Source organism: Pseudorca crassidens, chromosome 2, assembly GCF_039906515.1.
Source record: "Pseudorca crassidens isolate mPseCra1 chromosome 2, mPseCra1.hap1, whole genome shotgun sequence".
In the NCBI taxonomy this organism is placed as follows: domain Eukaryota; kingdom Metazoa; phylum Chordata; class Mammalia; order Artiodactyla; family Delphinidae; genus Pseudorca; species Pseudorca crassidens.
In genome coordinates, this window is record NC_090297.1 from 77,152,284 (window position 1) to 77,170,947 (window position 18,664).

The following is an 18,664-nucleotide window of genomic DNA, read 5'->3' on the forward strand; positions in this document are numbered from 1 at the left end:
GAAAAGTTTTAACTAAAGAAAAACTTCTGGGTGAAAAAGAAAAGAAAACTAGGCAGTTAATGTGAAACTTTGATGCACATTGAATAAAAGTGAACTTAGGCATTTTTTATTTTTCTATAAATGCAGTGTTCACAGAGAAGAATAAACAAGAACCCATAGCAAGATGAGGCTCAGATAATTTGACAGAATGAGGTATATTTTTTATTAGTGTGTGGACTTTGGAGTCAAACAGACCTGGGTTTGAATTTCTGCTCTGCCACTTACTATCTGTATGATGATGAGAAAGTTACTTTTTTTCTTCTAAGACTCAGTTTCCTCATTTGTAACTTATGTGAGGATTAAATAATACAACTTTTAAAGCATTTAGCATTCTGTTTCACACATACAAAGGATTTAATAATTTAGTCCTCCCTATCTTCATTCCAAGTATTGATAAATCGTGAGATGGCCCGTTCTTCTTTTCTTAAATACTACAGAATTTTTTTTGGAAGAACAAATTATCCTGGTTAAAGTTCTAGGACAGAAATAGGAAAAAACTTTCTCTTATAATGGGTGCATCAACTTAGGTGGAAATTTCTACCCCTGTTTACCTGCAAGGGTGAAAATTCTTGGAATTTCTTTGCTCTCTATATTGTTCTCAATTCTATTGCTTTTTGCAAAGTTCAGTTAAATCCTATTTTCTCCAAGGAGCCATTCCAGATTCTTCCACGTGATTTTCCACCCCCCTAGTGACATATTGTTTAACTTAATTTCCACTATACTGTGAGTTCCTGAAGATCAGTGTCTTATTTGCCTTTGTACACTACAGTACCTAGAGCTGGCCTTTTCTGATGGTGAACACTCAAGAAATGTGCACTGATTGTAGATCAATTATACGTCAATAAAAATAAATACATAAATGCATACATACATAAATAAACGTACATTGAATGTCTATTGGTTTGCTGCCCCATAAAACCAGACTAAGGGTAAAGTCCCAGAACCTGGAATAAAATCCTTACGCAGCTGAACCATGGAACTAGCCTTTTTACATTTTGCAAATATGATCATTGTGACCACCATGCAGAGCTGCTGAAAATCAAACAAAACCACTTACTGATCCCCAAAGTTTTATGCATAAGGGATATGCAAGAGAAATTAAAGGCTGTACACAAACCTTTGAGAAACTAGCTATCTCACTGAGAAAATATACATGAGGGGCATGTTAAAAATGTACCACCACCATATGTAGTTTATAAATCTTAGACTACCAGGCAATAAACCTCAGCAGATATGTTCCTGGTCGCCCCAAGCCATTGTATACAAGTTATAGTGCAGAGAGTATATCAGTAAAACTATACTGGACCTGTTGCTCTGCATGAGGCTAGATTTATACTTAGCTAGAATGTCCAGGTGAACAGGACAAGTCTGCTCTCTTTGTTTCAAGTGACAGCACTTCCTAGTGGTCAAGTACCTGAGCTCTGGAGACAGTTAACCTTGGTCAACTTGCCAGGTCTCTCTTCTTTATCAGTGTGATTGTGGACAAGTCACTCAATCTCTCTCTGTTGTACTTTCTTCATCTGCAAAATGAGAGTAAAAATAGGATCTTCCTCATACATTTGGGGAGGAGAGGAGATTAAATTATTACATTCAAGAGAAGCACTTAAAAAAGTACCTAGCCCGAAGTGAGAACTCAATAATCACTATCTATCATTAATTGCTTCCTGGAAAGCAGCATATTTTGGCAAGAACACCATTTACTAAGGCTCTTGACTTCTTGGCAAAATTCATTCTCCCAAATTTATGAGCTCACCTTATGCCATATTGCTGGTTGGATTTTCCCTGTACTTTAAATTACATTGGCCTCATGGATTAAAGCTGCAAGGACATAAAGGAGAACAAGGGATCAGGGCCTGGGAGTGGTATCTAAAGAAACTTTTACTTAGCAATTGGTGAGAATTATGAAAAGGGGGTGGTGAAGGGGGTTGATATCACAGAGAATATCGATCATTTAACTGAGAGCATGGGGCAGGGAACTACAGACATTAAGTGTGCTTTGCCCTCGTTACAGTAACAGTTTGCCACGTATATCTATTTACTTTCATATCTATTTACTTCCAAAAGCTCTCCACTACAGGTTTTATTATCCCTATTTTAGAATTGAGAAAACTGAGACTCTGGGATGTTAAGTGACTTAGCCAGGATCAGACAGATAGCACGTGTTGAATTCAGGATCAGAATCCAAGTCTGACTTCAAACTCATTAGTCTTTCAAAGATACTCTTCCCCCAATGAAATAGTTCTCAAAGTAGGAGAAAAATTGCTTTGTCAGGAATCAAATTTAGGACCTACATTTCACCCTGCACACAGAGCCGTCAGTAAATTTTCTTTAGAATCTAGTGAGCAATTGGCTTTAACCAGAATCCAGTCTATGTGTCATTTGCACAAAGGAGAGAACTTCTGATTCTTCACCATGATACTTTCTCTGCCCCAATGCAAAATTTAAAAGACAAAAATCAAATACTCTTTTGCTGTTTAGATGCTCTGTTTCTGCCTTCTGCTGCAGCCCTTGGGTCCCTGGAGCACTTGAACCCATTTACTTTCCATCTGTTTCTTGCCTTCCTAAAGCAGCTTTATTGGACCCCAGAAGGCTTTGCTTCTCTCAATTAGAGAGGGGAGAAGCACTCAAAGACACACAGGATGCACCAGAGACTTTGCAGGTAGGCAAGGTGGATAAACAGTTTCAAGAGTCCAGGAACGTAGATATCTGATCGTGTAGCACTTTCGACACATGTTGGCCTGGCTGACTTTTGGCTGCAGGATTACAATTCAAGACCTGTTCCTAGGAGTCCATTTTAAGGGGCAGGGGAGCTGACTTTGCAATCCAGGGTGTGATGCTTAGGGTGCTGCTAAGAAATAGAAAAGATATACAAATTGGTGGAGGGTGGATTTTCATGCATAAGGTTAAAACGTAAAGAAGAGTTTGAAATGCCACAGGGCCGCAGAGTACTCAGAAGTCTTGGCGAATCAATTTTCTCCCTGAGGATGGCCTCAGGCCTATCCCTCTGAAGCAAGAACATTTTGTACCATTGACTGGTTGCTCCTGGGGAAAAATTCCCCTATGAAACTCTGGAAGGTGTTTCCCTAGAGCCATGCCAGGTTTAATGGCTCCTGTCTGGATCCAATTAGGACTGGCTTGGGAAACTTGGAGAATACAAAATCAGCAGGGGTGGGAAGATGCAGTAGAAAGCAAAGGGGACTCATTCATAGCTTTTCAGGTATCTGGAAACAGCGCCCACTCCTGACTTCTCTTACTCCAAATTGTTATGATAGCCAACTATTCTACCTATTAAGGTTTTAATGTGGCACCAATAAGTCAAAACCGGTTTAACAACTAAGAATTATAGTTGATATAAAATGTTTGAATTTGGGCTAATAACATATACTAAGTTATTAGACAGATGAGATTTAAAATGACTAAGGTAAGAAATTGGGTTTATAATGGACACATTAATAGACCACTAAACTGACTTTAAAGGCTCTGGCAGGCACAGTCAAGACACCATATATATAACAACTCCATCTATCTTGAGCTTTCTCATCATGTCACCTAATAGAATTTCAAACACTATTAGCACACTGATGAATGCTTATTATATATTACCCATGCATGCTGTCTTTTGAATTAAAAGACAAGAACAGGCATCTGCTACTTTATTGGATTGGGTCACTTTCCTTATTTTGATGCTGAAATGCTAAGTTTACTTGTTTGAGGAACTTTCTTCTAATTTCAGAAAAACCTTTTTGTGACCAGAATGACCATGGTTCTGACTAGATAAATATTCAAAACAGCTTGAGAAAGAGACATCCAGGACAGTTTCTGTTAGACTGAACTGACCGATGGCTTAGAGACCAGGCCTAATTTGCTATTGCTACTTCTGCCAGGCCAAGGATGGTCATCATTCATTTACTCACCAAAATATTTTTTTCTGAGCAACTACGTTAAGTGGGGCACCATTCTAGTTACTGAAAATATGGTAACAAACAAAATGTATCTGATCTGTGCCCTCGTGCGGCTTAAGGTTTTGTGGGAGAGATAGCCATTAAACCAATAACAACAAAAATAGCTAACTATAACATACTTACCATGTGGGACCTTTGGAAGTGGGAGAGAGTCCAATAATACTTCTCTGAGGTATGACAGTTAATCGGAAGTCTGACTCATACATTCATTTAGTCAAGTAATAAAATGGAAGAAAAGGATATATACAAAATGCTGAAGCAGAAAAGAGCTCTTTTACTCACCAAAAGAAGAGCAATAGGATTAACAGAGACCATTTCATGGAGAGGATTGTAAAGATTTAGGGTTTTGTTTCAGGAGGTCATTGAAGAGATTTAAGCAGAGAAGCCGTGTGGTTAAATTCGAGCTTTTAAAGACACTGCCATTATGGCTGCATGGAAAATGGATTGAAGGGATCAAGAGAGACAGCTTGAAGTGTAATTAGGAAGTGATTTCAGTGATCCATGTGTGAGATGATCAAGGTCTAAGTCAGTATTAGAATGCTGACAGTGGAAACAAAGAGCACTGGAAGGAATCAAGATCCATTTTGAAAGTAGGATCAATAAGACCTGTGATGTATAGGATAGAGGGATGGAGAGAGAGGCCGTTGTCAAGAAGGACTCCCAGGTTTCTGGCATGAGGAACTGAATGGATAGAGATGCTCTTTAACCAACTGAGCTTATGGTAGAGGCATAAATCCACAAGGAAATTCCATTAAAAGTACATCAATCCCTTGTCTATTGCAATAGCTTAATTTTCTGGAAGCCTCATTGATGGAGAACTTAGTTAAGTTAGAGATAACACTTCTGTGGGAGCCAAAATAGATATCATAAAATTTATGAGATAAAATTGTGAACCTTAATATAGAAAAGCCCCTTAACCTCTCAGTCAAAACCACCTTTTACTCTTCCTTTAAACATAATGTATTGAACCTTCTCATATAGCACATAGGTGGCCATAGAAATAATGACACAAAGCAATATACAGAAACAAGTGAATGACTCCACAAAGTAAGTAGAAACATTCATAAGAATGTGGAAATAAAATGAGAGTGTATAATTTGCAATGTGAAAAGGCATATATGGGGAGTTTTCATTGTTTTGATCATTTTTGACCAAGAAAGATACTCATTCTCTCAATTTTCCCTCTATGCCTTGACTCATTAAAATAATTTCTATTATTGCTTTTATTTCTCCATTTTTTTTGTTCTTTTAGTTCCCCCCTCCCTTTCCCTGCTCGTCTTACCTTTGCTGTGCACTTTTTCCTTGGAAATTACAAAATTAGACTTTCATTAATTATAATTAGATCTACGAGAATAGACATAGTGAAGGTTGGGGAGTGTTTCTAAAAGGCAGCAAATACACAGAGAAAGACCATAGGACCCTTCTGAATTTCCATTGAAGAATCACTAGGCTATAATCTTAAAATCATACAGACTCTCATTTATCTTTGTATCCCCAGATTTTAGCACAATACCTAGGAATATTGATTTAAAATTTCTTTAGTGAATAGGTGTAATGATTACCTAAGCAGATAATATTTAATTATCAGAAAGGGTGGTAGGGTCAATATGGCAAGGCCAGTTGTAAAGGTCATGAATGGGAAGGCAACTTAAACAAAAATGACAAAGAATGGCTTTAGATTGGACACTAGAAGGCTTTTCTTATTGTCAGGGTAAAATATCTTTTTCATGTTACATCACCCAAGAAGATTGTGGCATCTCTTTCCTGTGGCATTTAATTTAGTTTGATATTTTTATTATAGAATAAATAATATTACAGTAAATTGAAATAAGAAGAAAACATGAACCGAAATCCCTAGAAACTGAACAAATTAAATTAAATTCCCATTTATGTTATGTTTTTCCTAGTGCCTGTCTTCACACACACACACACACACACACACACACACACATACAAATACACAAACTGAGTAGTACCTTATAAGTGGTAATCATAGTATATAAACAGTTAAGGGTTTTGATTCTTTTATGTTAATATTATATCATAAACTTTGTATATAATGTTCACAGTTATAATTTTAATGACATTAAAAATTCCATCAATTTGAAAATGATGATCTGAGCACCTATCCACATTTCAGAAGATTCATTGAAATAAAAAAATATATCAAAAGGAATATTTCAAAATCAATTAATATATTTGTTCGTTAATTCAACAAATATTTATTGAGTGCCAATCATATACTAGATGCTTTTATAGACTTTGGGTACATAATGGGAATAAGAGTTGATCTTTGATCTCATGCTGATTACTGTCTAATGAGATGGGAGACATTCTTCCCAAGGAACCTCAGAAAGATTCAGTTCTGGAGCTGGCAGGCATGAAGATCAGAAATGCACTTTGGTGCATAGTTCAGGACAATTAAGTAAAGGAATGTCTATAAAGCAGCTGGGGCTGCTGAAGCCTCCACCAGGGTACAGAGTAGCATTTGCCTCCGTCTTAATTGAGTACTTAGGAACTGATTTCTAAACAAAGTGTTAGATTTACCTCAGAGGGTCTTTACTGGGAGACTGGGATTAAAGAAAGGGACCTGAGCTGGAGATAACTCTCAACCCACAGAACAGTCCAAAGCAGGGGTGGAGCTGGGGGATGGGAGGAAAGAGTGCTCCAGGCTGGCACAAGAATGAAATAGAGAAAGCACTTTACTGTGGCCCCAGAGTAAATTCTCCCGTTCAATTGTATGGTTGGGAGTACGGGACCTGCCTGCCTATCTCCACCCACACTCCACAGGGAAGTCTGATTGTTACAAGCACAGCCCCCTTTCAGCCTTACCAGGAAGAGGAAGAGTCCTTTGGTAAATCAAATAGAGGAGTGACAACAAAAACCTTGCCATCAATTTATGCTAATTACACGGTCCTCATTTACTCATGTTAATAGCCACCTAATCAATAGCATTAAAGAGGGTTACCCAAAGTAATCAAATAGAACCAATAATCCTAGGGAAATAGAACTAACATAAGCTACAGAAGAGAGCCTAAAAGAAAATCTAATTCATATCTTGGGAGATAGTCAAGAAGATATTACATCCCTGAGTACGTTTAGACCACTCTAAAAGAGAAGTAATAAGGAAGTTGAACAGATTATTCAAAAATTAAATAAAACTTCTAAAACTTAAAAAAATCAGTTGAAGAATCCAATAATGAATGAACATGGTTGAAAATGAATTTGGGTGATTTGGAAGACAAAATTGAGAAAAATCTCCCAGAACTAAGTAATAAGAGAATAGAAACCATGAAACAATATAAAAGACACGAAAGTTCAATCCAGAATAGACCAAAATAACTAATTAGAATTCCAGAAAAAAATATTATGTTCTTTTCCACAGTTGGGAGATATAATCAAATAAATTATAGAAGATTTATCTGGGCTAAAGGCATAATTGATTAGGCAATTTGAAACAAAGACTTAGATGCATTTTCATGAAATTTCAGAACTTAAGAGCAATGAGAAATTCTAAGATGTCCCAGAGGGAAAAGAATCAATTATTTACAAATGATCAAAAATAAGATTGACATCACACTTTTTCATTAGGAATGAAAGCTAGCAGGTAACTATCAAACCTATTGGAAATCTCACCCAAACTTGAGGATGTATTCCAGCAAAACAAAACGGAAATCCTGAAAAGTATAAAAAAAAAAAATGGAATTGAAGCACACTAGTACCAATACAGGGCAGCAAAAAGAGAAGATAGCTGTGTAGCAAGCCTAATAAGCAATGAATAAAATTAGTGAGAATGCTATGTGAAGAAGGTCTTTAATAAGCAAGCCAATTCTATTACAAGCCACACTATACAAAAATTGATAAAATTAAATCCTGTGTTTTTTCCCTTTCTCGGTGAGGAAAATATATGCATTTAGCAGTTATAGTATAAAACAGATGCAGTGAAAGCCATAGTCCTAATAACAAACACACTCTGAGGTGCACGGCTAAGAAATAAGAATCCACTTGCTACTGTTGCTTAGAATAGACATTCTCCATCAAGTGGTAGAAATTAAGTGACATAGATTAACATAATCTTCTCTGTGGATCCAATCACTTCACTTAGATCTGTGGAGAATGATATGTGCATTACAATGATATTATATATGTGTTTATTTATTTTTAACTTATGCAATCAACTTAAAGCACTGCAGACAATTATAATTACCAATTGTGTAAACGTAATAGTATGGTTAATAGGAGTTGAAATGTGGAGGAAGAGGAGGAGGAAAATAGATGGAAAAAGATAGGTTCACTAATTACCTTGCTTATCTAATGTGGAGTCAATAGATACTCTCTAAATTGGTGGATAAAGAATAAATAAAGGCCTAGATATATCATTTAGTTATAAATGTAACTGCTAGAAGTACAAATAACATAACTAATAAAACTGAGAGAAAAAAGTGCATCAAAATACTAACATTTTATAGTTTGACATAAATAGATACAATCTAAAGTTGATAAATCAAGAAATAGATATATAAGTATATTATTTAGAACTTACATAGTAATTCATGGTGGATGAACCTTGACTATCATTACAACCTTGTTATATTTTTCTTTTCAGCAGAGGACTCAGGACAATAGATCTCAGTAATAAGTAATAAAAGGGCTCATAACTGTGATTCAATTTTGTGTCATATCTCCAGGAGGAGAAGATTGCCCATAGTTTTTGCGCTGTTGCCTGATTTTAATTCCCATGTGAAGCAGAAACTGATAGAATGCCCAGTTCTGATGCAATGAGGACAAAAGGAGACCTGTCTTAAGAATAAGAAACAACTGGTGAGTATAGGAATTTTCAAAGGAAAATCAACTCCTCTGGGAGTACAAAAAGCACTATGAAGACCGTGTATCCAAAGTTTTGATTCTTGGTAATATGTTCCGAATATGACACAGAAGAAAGGATCTTGTTAGGGTTTTTCAAAGTTCAGGCATGCTTCTCATGCTTTGGAACTTGAGTTTTGCTAGTTAGGCCACTTTTTTAATCCAAATACACTTAACTGATTTTGAGAAAAGATTTCATTTGAGACAATGATATTCCTCAATCAAATGCAATGGACAATTCAAATGACACTTTAAAGAAAATCCAAGTCTGCTGTTGAGGCCCTCCCTCTTAAGAATATTTGGCAAAGAAAGGCTTCAAAAGAGACTGTGTCCAGATGCTCAGGGCATAGTGTATTAGGCACATATCACCAGCAGTTGCAAACACTTAAGGCTGTGATCTTTGTTGCTACCATATGTGGCATCAATGTGCAGTAGTGTGAAGCCAGACAGACCAGAGGACAGATTATGTGTCCCTCACGAACTGTGTTACCTTTGGCAGTTATAAACCCTCTCCAAATCTCATTTTACTCATCTGTAAATTGGACATATTGAAGATAATCAGACAAAACCTGCCTTCCTCATTGATCTGTTATAGTAATTAAATGAGATCATCTGTTAAAAGTTCTTTGTAAATTTTAATTTGCCCTGCTTATTACTACTCTTATTATCGTCTACACCATTGTGGGATAGATTTTAAGAAAACTCTTCTCTTTGGCCTGTTCTTCCCTCTTTTGCTTTTGTCTAGCACTGAGTATATTGATGATATAAGATTTCAGAAGGTTATGCCAGCTCATTTGTTTTCCTGCTTCCAGATCAAAGAGGCTCCTCAAATCGACCACGCCAGTGAGATGGAATTTAAGTTTCCTTGTTAAAGCATAACATAAGGGTTCCAATTCGGAATCTTAGCGGTTGGCTACTTAAGCCAACCTCACATTTGGTAGTTCCTTTTTCCACCCTTCATTTCCAAGTCCTTCATCTTGTATTATTTCTGGACATGTCTCTCTCTACAGTCAATGGCTTGAAAATCTCTCTCTTTGATTTACTGGTCCCTTTGGCCTTTTGTCTCTTACCTGTTCTCTTGCATCATCAGTAATCAATCTGTCATTAGATGCTTAATAAATTACCAGAATACCTTTCACACAAAGCAATTACTGATTGGTCTTTACAGGGAAAGTCATATTTTGATTAAATTGGACTTATGGCTACAGATAGAAAATATACCTTTTCTGATAGTCACATTTCCAAGTCAAATGAAGAATGCATCTCCAGTCATTTTCTCATCTCATTAGCCATTCAGAACTATGCATTTTATAATATTTAATTATCTATGTATTTCTCTAGTAGCTAAATGAAGTAAAACGAGAGGTAATAGTCTATTACTTTTATTAGGTGGCAACACCGCACCAAGCACTGTAGAGAGCACCGAAGAACGTGAGTTATTTTAGAAGGTAAGTAAAGGAGAACTGAAGTACCCTAATCCCCCTTATCATTGTTTAATTTTATGCAATGTAACTTTTTAAAATAAGAAGAGAACAAAGAGAGGTTTGTTGTGCATGCGTGTGTGTGCTTTTTGCAAGAAGCATGTGCTAATTTTGAAACACGACAACGTATTAATTGCATAAAATATTACTTTTGGATGCTGTATATCTAATGAACAAATAATTATAAGAGTGCTCTGGGATTCAGTCGGCAATTCTCTTCTTTATCTATACCCACTCCCTAAGTGATCCTATCTAGTCCTGTGGTTGTAAATACCACCTGTATACTCCTAAACCCCTATTTATACTTCTTATCCCAACCAGTCCACCATGCATATGTCCAAATAGCCACCCAACTTTACACGTGGATGCTTAATAGTCATGTCAAACTTAACCTTTACAAACAGACAGACCTCCTAGTTCCCCTCTCTAGCTGCTCTTCTCACAATGGTCCTCATCTCTGTGCAGGGCACCAGCAGTCATGCAAAAGGCTGATAGTAAAACCATGACTCCATGACCCTTATCTTTCTCTTACTGCACACATTCAAGGCATCAACATATCCCGTCAGATATATACTTAAAATATTTCCCAAATTAGACAATTTCTCACTACCTCTATACGTTAATTCCCAGTCCTAAACACCATCGCCTTTTACCTGACACTAGCAATGGTGTCCTAACAAGCTTTCCTGCCTCCATTCAGATCCTATACAGTTTCTTCTCCACGCAGCAGTTCACTGATTTTTTTTTTTTTTTTTTTTTTTTTTTTGCAGTACGCGGGCCTCTCACTGTTGTGGCCTCTCCCGTTGCGGAGCACGGGCTCCGGACACGCAGGCTCAGCGGCCATGGCTCACGGGCACAGCCGCTCTGGGGCATGTGGGATCTTCCCGGACCGGGGCACGAACCCGTGTCCCCTGCATCGGCAGGCGACCTCAACCACTGCGCCACCAGGGAAACCCGTTCACTGACTTTTTAAACATTAATCAGACCAACGGCTTTCAAAGCCTTCTTGGGTTATGTAAAATAAAACCTGAAATATTTTCCACGGCCTACATGGCTGTGAACTTGTTCTAACTAGCTTTCTGTTATTCTCTCACTGGCTTTCCTCCTCATGCCTACTGAAACCTACCTAGGCGTTTCCTAAATTTGTACTTGCTGTTCCCTGTGTCTAGGGTGACCAGACATTCTGGTTTGCCTGGGGTTGCAATTAATGTCAGCTGATATGATGTTTCATTTAGTTTGATATAATGAGTCCCTGACTGCAGTTGCTTCAAATTAGCTGGAATAGGTTTGGTAAGCTTCCACTTTGTACTAAATGCCAGTTCTTGGCATGGTCTTGTCTGTAGTGTGTGAGTCATGTGTGCAGTGGACCAAGTTTTCACTTTAACATGTGGTGAAATATGAAAGATGACCAAGAACATTCCGTCACTCTTATTTCCAAATGCGGTATAATTAAGGCTTCCATTTCAAAGGAGCATGCAGGGGTCTTGCAAGCACATAGCTGGGGACAGCTCACTTCTGTTCTCAGGTGATGCTGAAGGAAATATATGACGCCACCTTCTCTGCCAGCCACTGGTGTACAGGAGCCCCAGCCCCAGCCTGTGAGATGCATAAAGGCACCAAGTTGCCTGTCAGGGATCAGTGAGAAATGAGGCAAATATGGTTTAGATATACATGAAATATATGCAGAAAATAAGACTAAGTAAGCAGTTCTTCTATAGAGCATATAATGTATAAGCTGAATATCCATAGTAGAGAGATTTGGTTATTGCTTGGTATTGACATACAACTATTTAATTTTTGATAAAGTTTTTCAGTTTTTGAAATAGAGTATTTCAATAGCAATGAGCTCAAAAATTAATGTTAAATAAAGTGAAAGTGCTGATTTTTTATTTCTCTTGTTGACTTTAATGCTTAATTTTCTCATAATGCTTACCAGTGTTTACTGCTTACTTTGGAGGTCATAAATTATATCACCAACATGTGAAAACCAGCAGATATAAATCTGCTGATGAAGCATCAGTATCTATTTCAAAAGTTAGTGGTTATTTTAAAACGTGGGCTGAAAAAAGATAATTTATCTGATGCAGTTGCAGAATGTATGTTCTACAAACCACTCTAAGAGCCATGACTTTTCATCTAGATCAAAGGACTGTAGTTTTAAATTAATTTTCTTTATTTTAAATTGATGTTTTATTTTGAATGAATAAAAAGTGAAGCAATAGCTGTTAACATGTTGAGTTCATTAGCAGAAGAAGTAATACCAGTTTCCTAGCAGTGTCATCAGATGCTTCAGAAAGAAAATCAGTTAATTTTAATAAAGGTAAAAAGTTTTCATACAATACCTGAAATCAAAGTAAAGCTTTGGAAGTTCATTCTGGTAAAGATAAAATATTTCCAATTGTTGAATGCTACTGTAAAATCAATTTAAAAGTAAAACTTGAAGTCACAATTGTTTTGTTTGATAACAAAAATATAAATTTTGTAAAACACATTATTGTGGTAAAAACATAGTTCTCACTAAATTAAGAAGCCTATGGAAAAACTGAATTACTATATGATCCAGGTATACCACTCCTGGGCATATACCCAGACAAAACTATAATTCAAAAAGGTACATGCACCCCTATGTTCATAGCAGCACTGTTCACAATAGCCCAAACATGGAGACAACCTAAATGTACATCAACAGGTGAATGGATAAAGAAGATGTGGTATATATATACAATGAAATACTATTCAGTCATAAAAAAGAACAAAATAATGCCATTTGCAGCAACATGGATGCAACTAGAGATTATCATACTAAGTGAAGTAAGTTAGACAGAGAAATACAAATACCATATGATACCACTTATATGTGGAATCTAAAATATGGCACAAATGAACCTATCTATGAAACAGAAACAGACTTACAGACATAGAGAACAGACTTGTGGTTGCCAAGGGGGAGGGAGGAGGGAGAGGGATGGTCTGGGAATTCGGGGTTGGTAGATGCAAACTATTACATTTAGAATGGATAAACAACAAGGTCTTACTGTATAGCACAGGGAACTATATCCAATCTCCTGGGATAAACCATCTTGGAAAAGAATACTAAAAAAAAAAGAATGTATATATGTGTAAAACTGAGTCACTTTGCTTGTACAGTGGAGGTTAGCATAACATTGTAAATCAACTATACTTCAATTTTAAAAAAGCCTATGGAGCAGATATATACTAGGGATTAATTTTGATATACACATAATTTGTAATCATGTTCAAATAAATTGGGATATCCCACCAAGGAAAATAAAAGCTGTAGTTGTACACACACACACACACACACACACACACATGCACACACACACACACACACACACACACAGAGTAGCTAAACAACAAAATGTCATGACACTGATGTTGAATACAAAAAAAAACCTTCAATATGGCAATACAAGCTTTGTCTCTTTGCTATCTGTCATCAAATGTGCTTTAGAAATGTTTGCACTTTTGAAGAGCTGCTTTTTAAATCAAACTTCTTGTCTCATAAAGATATTGTACATTTTTATGAATGATCCCAGATTTTGGTTGTATTTTGTGCAAAAGCAGTTGAAAATATTTAATCAAATTACTACACTATTCAAGTGCCAAGAGCCTTCAGCTTTTGAATTTTTAACAAATTACAGCTATGAAAATAAAATGCAAGCAAGATGATAAAACTTTTATAATTGTGAGATAATTGTGAGATTTTATAAGATAAAAATCTTATAATTGTGCTTGGGAATAGCTCAGTTTGTGGGAAGAATCTTACAATAAAATTCCTATTGTTAGTTGGATAAATCTGTGTTATATACTGGAATTGGATGAAATTGAGAAGGTTTATGATTTTTACAGCATCTATAGCTGGCAAAACATTTAAAAATCGTAAGTAAAGACAGCTTATTTGAAGTTTTGTCTTACAAAAATATTTGTCAAAGAACGGAGGTAAAAAGATAGTAACTGAAAATATTTGTCCTGAACTATTTATATATTTCAATATGAAAAAGATAAATTTGAGAATATTCTTCATTTTGCAGAATATGCTCTGAGGTTACCTGATACCTTAACATTTATAGAGAAAACATTTTTCTTATTTCAAAATATTGTTATATAGACAGAAAAATTATTGAGGATGTCAAAGATTTTACATTTATTAACCTTAAAATGCAACTTGGAAGAATATTGCAGGGAATTTATGATAACAAATAAAAATAAAGAGCTCATGTTGAAAAAAAATACATTCTTCTGAAAAAAACATCTTGTATTAGGATTCTCCACAGAAACAGAACCAACACAATGGTGTATATATATATATATATATATATATATATATATATGTATGTGTGTGTGTGTGTATATATATATATGTATGTGTGTGTGTATATATATATATATATATATATATATATATAGAGAGAGAGAGAGAGAGAGAGAGAGAGACTCATGTGATTATGAAGGCTGGGAAGTCCCACCAATGATGTAGTTCCAGTCCAAGGGCAGAAGAAGATTGATGTCCCAGCTTAAAAATAGTCAAGCAGAGAGACGGTATCTCAGGCCTCCAAGAGATTGGATGAGGTCCACTCACACTGGGGAGGACAATCTCTTTACACAGTCTACCAATTCAAATGTTAAGCTCATCCAGAACACCCTTATAGACACATCCAGAATGAGGTTTAATCAAGTCAACCTGGGTCCCACTCAAGCAGACACATAAAATTAACCATCCCACAGCTGTAACATGGTGTTAAGATACTTACGGCTAAGAAAATGATTGAAGTATCTAAATATAAATTTAGATAAATGTTCAGATGATTAAAATTCTATTTTTATTTTGCTCATATTACTTTAAATGTTTGAGTAACTGATATCAATACATTTTTTCTCTTGACTTTCTAGACACATGAATAAATATAAAAAAGTATATAAACTCTTTTTTGTTTAACAGTTTGAGTTGGATTCCCCACCGCTTGCAAGCCAATGAATCCTAACACCACACTTAATAGGACTCTTTTGAAGAAATAGGTAGATAATGTTTGTGAAGTATAGCATGCTGTATCATAACTCTCCATCATGGTTGCTATTCCTATCAATCTGGCAATATAACTTCCAATAGATACGAGTACAAAATGCCAAGGTAACATCAAGTCCCTAACAATATTTTCAATACAGTTTGGATAATGCTAATTATGGCTCTCACACATTCAATGTTTCCCCTATAGTTTGCTACTTTCTCTGAGCACTCTGCCTCAGTTATAGCAGTAATCAATATTCATGTTAAAGAGTTTGAAATAGCTAGCTGGAGGAGTAGGCTGAGAAGTTAATAATCTTTGTAGTGTCATTTAAGACCCCCTTAGAATATGTACTATTCAAATGCATTTTCTGAATCATATATGAATTTAGGTGAATCTAAATAATATGTGATTTACACACTTCTTGGCTGTTGCCTCCTCTAGCCTTTCTTAGATTTTGATGCAAATGCTTGTGAAGAGGAAACCATCATAAGTAATGAGACATCTATTCTTTCATCCAACAAAGATCAAGCACTTACTGTGTACCAGACACTGTTCTGATTACCTGTTAAGCATCAACCTAAAAAATAAAATTCCAACCTTTGTGGAGTTTATAATCTGTGGGTAACAGAAAATAACAACAATATTTTTAAGTAAATTAAATAATACGTTATAAGGAAATAAGTGCTATGGGAAAAAAGACAAAAAAAGCTATAGAGAGATCACGTATGGTGGATCAAAAACAGAGAAGCAGAGGTTGGATTTCAGTGTTAAATAAGGTAGTGAGGAGAGACCTCAGGGAGAAGGTGGGATTTCAGCAAAGACTTGAAGTGGACATCTGGGAGGAGAGTGTCCGAAACAGAGAAAACAGCTAGGATAAAGGCCCTAAAGAGGGGGTGGGCCTATTGTATTTGAGGAATAAGGGGGAGGGCTTGAGCAAGAGGCAGAACAGAGGTGATGACGTCAAAGGCCTTAGCTGTAACTCTGAATGAAATGAATTAATTTGCAAATTTCTCTTCTTCCTGGAAACAAAAGTCCCCTATACTTAGGAGGGAACTGAAAACCTATCGTCATATGTAAAAAGGGGGGAGCATATATTTGTTGGTAAAAAAATGAAATAAAAAACTCGTCATTTTCCATAGGAACACTTGTGCAAGTAGAATACATTTCAACGGAATGGCCTGAAAAACAAAGGGATGCTAGCTGGAGGAAGAGAAGTGGCAGTTCTTCACAGGCAAGTGACAGAACCTCAAAGCCTTGGACTGTTATTTGACTGAATGAGTCTCAGTCCAATTCCATGGTAGCCTGTGCAAAGAATGATTGATTTTCATCACCTTAACCTGGTGTACTTTCCACAATGCCAGAAGGCTAATAGAAAGGAGAATGAGATGTACTGTTTCTTAATATGTGGTCCATAGACCGCCAGCATAGTATCACCTGGGGATACCTATGAAAATGCAGATCACTTGAGCCTTCCCAGTTATATTGGATTATGCTCTCCAGGTTACTTTTATGCATCTAAAGTTTGAGAACACTGAATAAAAAGACAATTTCCTAAGGGTCTTTCTGACTCTGGATTTCTATGGACAGAGCTTCCCATGCCAGGTTCCCAAAATGTTTAATCCTAGTGTCTTTTGTCTGTGGTTTTCAGGGCCACTGATCTTTGAATCAGATGAAGAGGAAAGAGTTGAGAAAAAGACTGTAAGATGTGTCACAGGGAAAGGAGATGGTTTAAATAAATGTTTAAACCATGGTTCATTTCTGTAACTGTACAATCATTAAAAATGTGCATAGTCGTTGGGTGGAGGTCATCTTTTCATTGTGATGTTTATATTCGAGTGTATATTAATTCCTCTGAGTACAGAGTTGTTGATTCTGATGATCTGAGCCAAAGAGACGTAATGATGGCTAAATACCTGAGATCTATTACCTTGTTAGCGATGTTAATGGCCAATGACAACACAATCTAAAGAGATTTACTGTTTGGCTTTGGAAGAAGTATCAAGCTAAAAGTATAATTAAAACATTTATTAACCTGACAAGTTGAAAAGTATAGGTTAAGAATTATGGTGTCTGAAGGGTAGCAATGACTTGTTTCCATTCTGTCCTATGCCTACCTTGTCTCATGGAATATCCCCACCTAGTCTATAGGAAGTGAGGAAATGGGCTCACTAATTTTCCTTAATTGCTAGTTTGAGCACCAAAAAGACTTGGAAAAAAAATTCTTTCTTGCGAAGCCAGCAATTATTGAAATTCTCTAATTACCCTGTCTGAGACCTTTCTTCATACTGGGGTGATGCAGACGGTCTCTCAATTTTTTAAAGGTCAAATTACCTTGCTTCAGGATCTTCTGGTGATGGGCCAAATGAGATGAGCTTAATTTAATATGTCTCTGCTGCTTTTCTTTCAATCCAAAGGGGCATCCATCATGGGCTTCTCATTCTGACTGATATTGATCAGGTAATTGCCCTCAGCTTGTCAAACTATCATGATTTTTATAAGAATGAGTCTTTTCTAGAGGAAAGTAGACCCGAGAGAGAGAGAGAGAGAGAGAGAGAGAGAGAGAGATGCAAAGATTTCGATTAGAAGTTTGCCCAAAAGCCAGTCAAAGTAGAAGGAAGGATGGAGAGAGGAGAGAGGAGAGATAAGTGTTGTGTCCTTTTAAAATGCAGTTCTGTGAATTACAATGATTTACTCGGTACAATTCAGAAAAAAAGTTCCAGCCCAGCATATAACACAAGTCAGTGAAGGCCAGTTTTGACATAGCCAACTGTGTGCTTGCTCAGAGCAAGCATTAGAAAAAAATACCAGCCTTACTTAATCTTCTGTGGCAGGATCAAGGTGAAGAGTATTCTTGTGGCTCAGAACAATCGTTTTCTTTTTCTTTGTTAGTCTGATGTAAATAAACATTAGCCAACACTTTCATTTATCCTAGTTTATTAGGGTGAAGATAGAACCCCAAATAAAAGGAAAAAACTCCTGCCAGGAGAGGAGTTCTTCTGGGAAACTGCCTAATGTTGATCTGGGGAATGTCTTCTTAATGCGGCAGACATGCCAAGCCCAGGGACATCCTGAGAGAAAAACATTTCCTTCAAGACACGCTGAGCCGTGTACGAGACAAATTCGGCTGTATGGCTTTATGGGAAATAGAGCAAGGTTACAAGAGCTCATGTGAAGAGCCTAGAAAGTCAAAGAGAGCCTACATCTAGGGTATCATTATAGTTAACAACCTGTTCCAGGCAGTGCTGGGTGTCCACGAGCTGTATCAGTCCAGCAGGGAGAGCCGTCCTGC

At 36.6% G+C, this 18,664-nt stretch overlaps 1 long non-coding RNA gene across 2 annotated transcripts in view; it reads right to left on the bottom strand.

Moving 5' to 3' along the window:
* The window catches only part of LOC137210904 (uncharacterized), a 68,109-nt gene that overhangs the window by 44,099 nt on the left and 5,346 nt on the right, over window positions 1-18,664 (bottom strand). For both annotated transcript variants that reach the window (XR_010936786.1, XR_010936785.1), the window contains exon 3: window positions 1,454-1,559. This is a non-coding gene — a long non-coding RNA (uncharacterized lncRNA). The remainder of the gene's footprint in view (window positions 1-1,453; window positions 1,560-18,664) is intronic.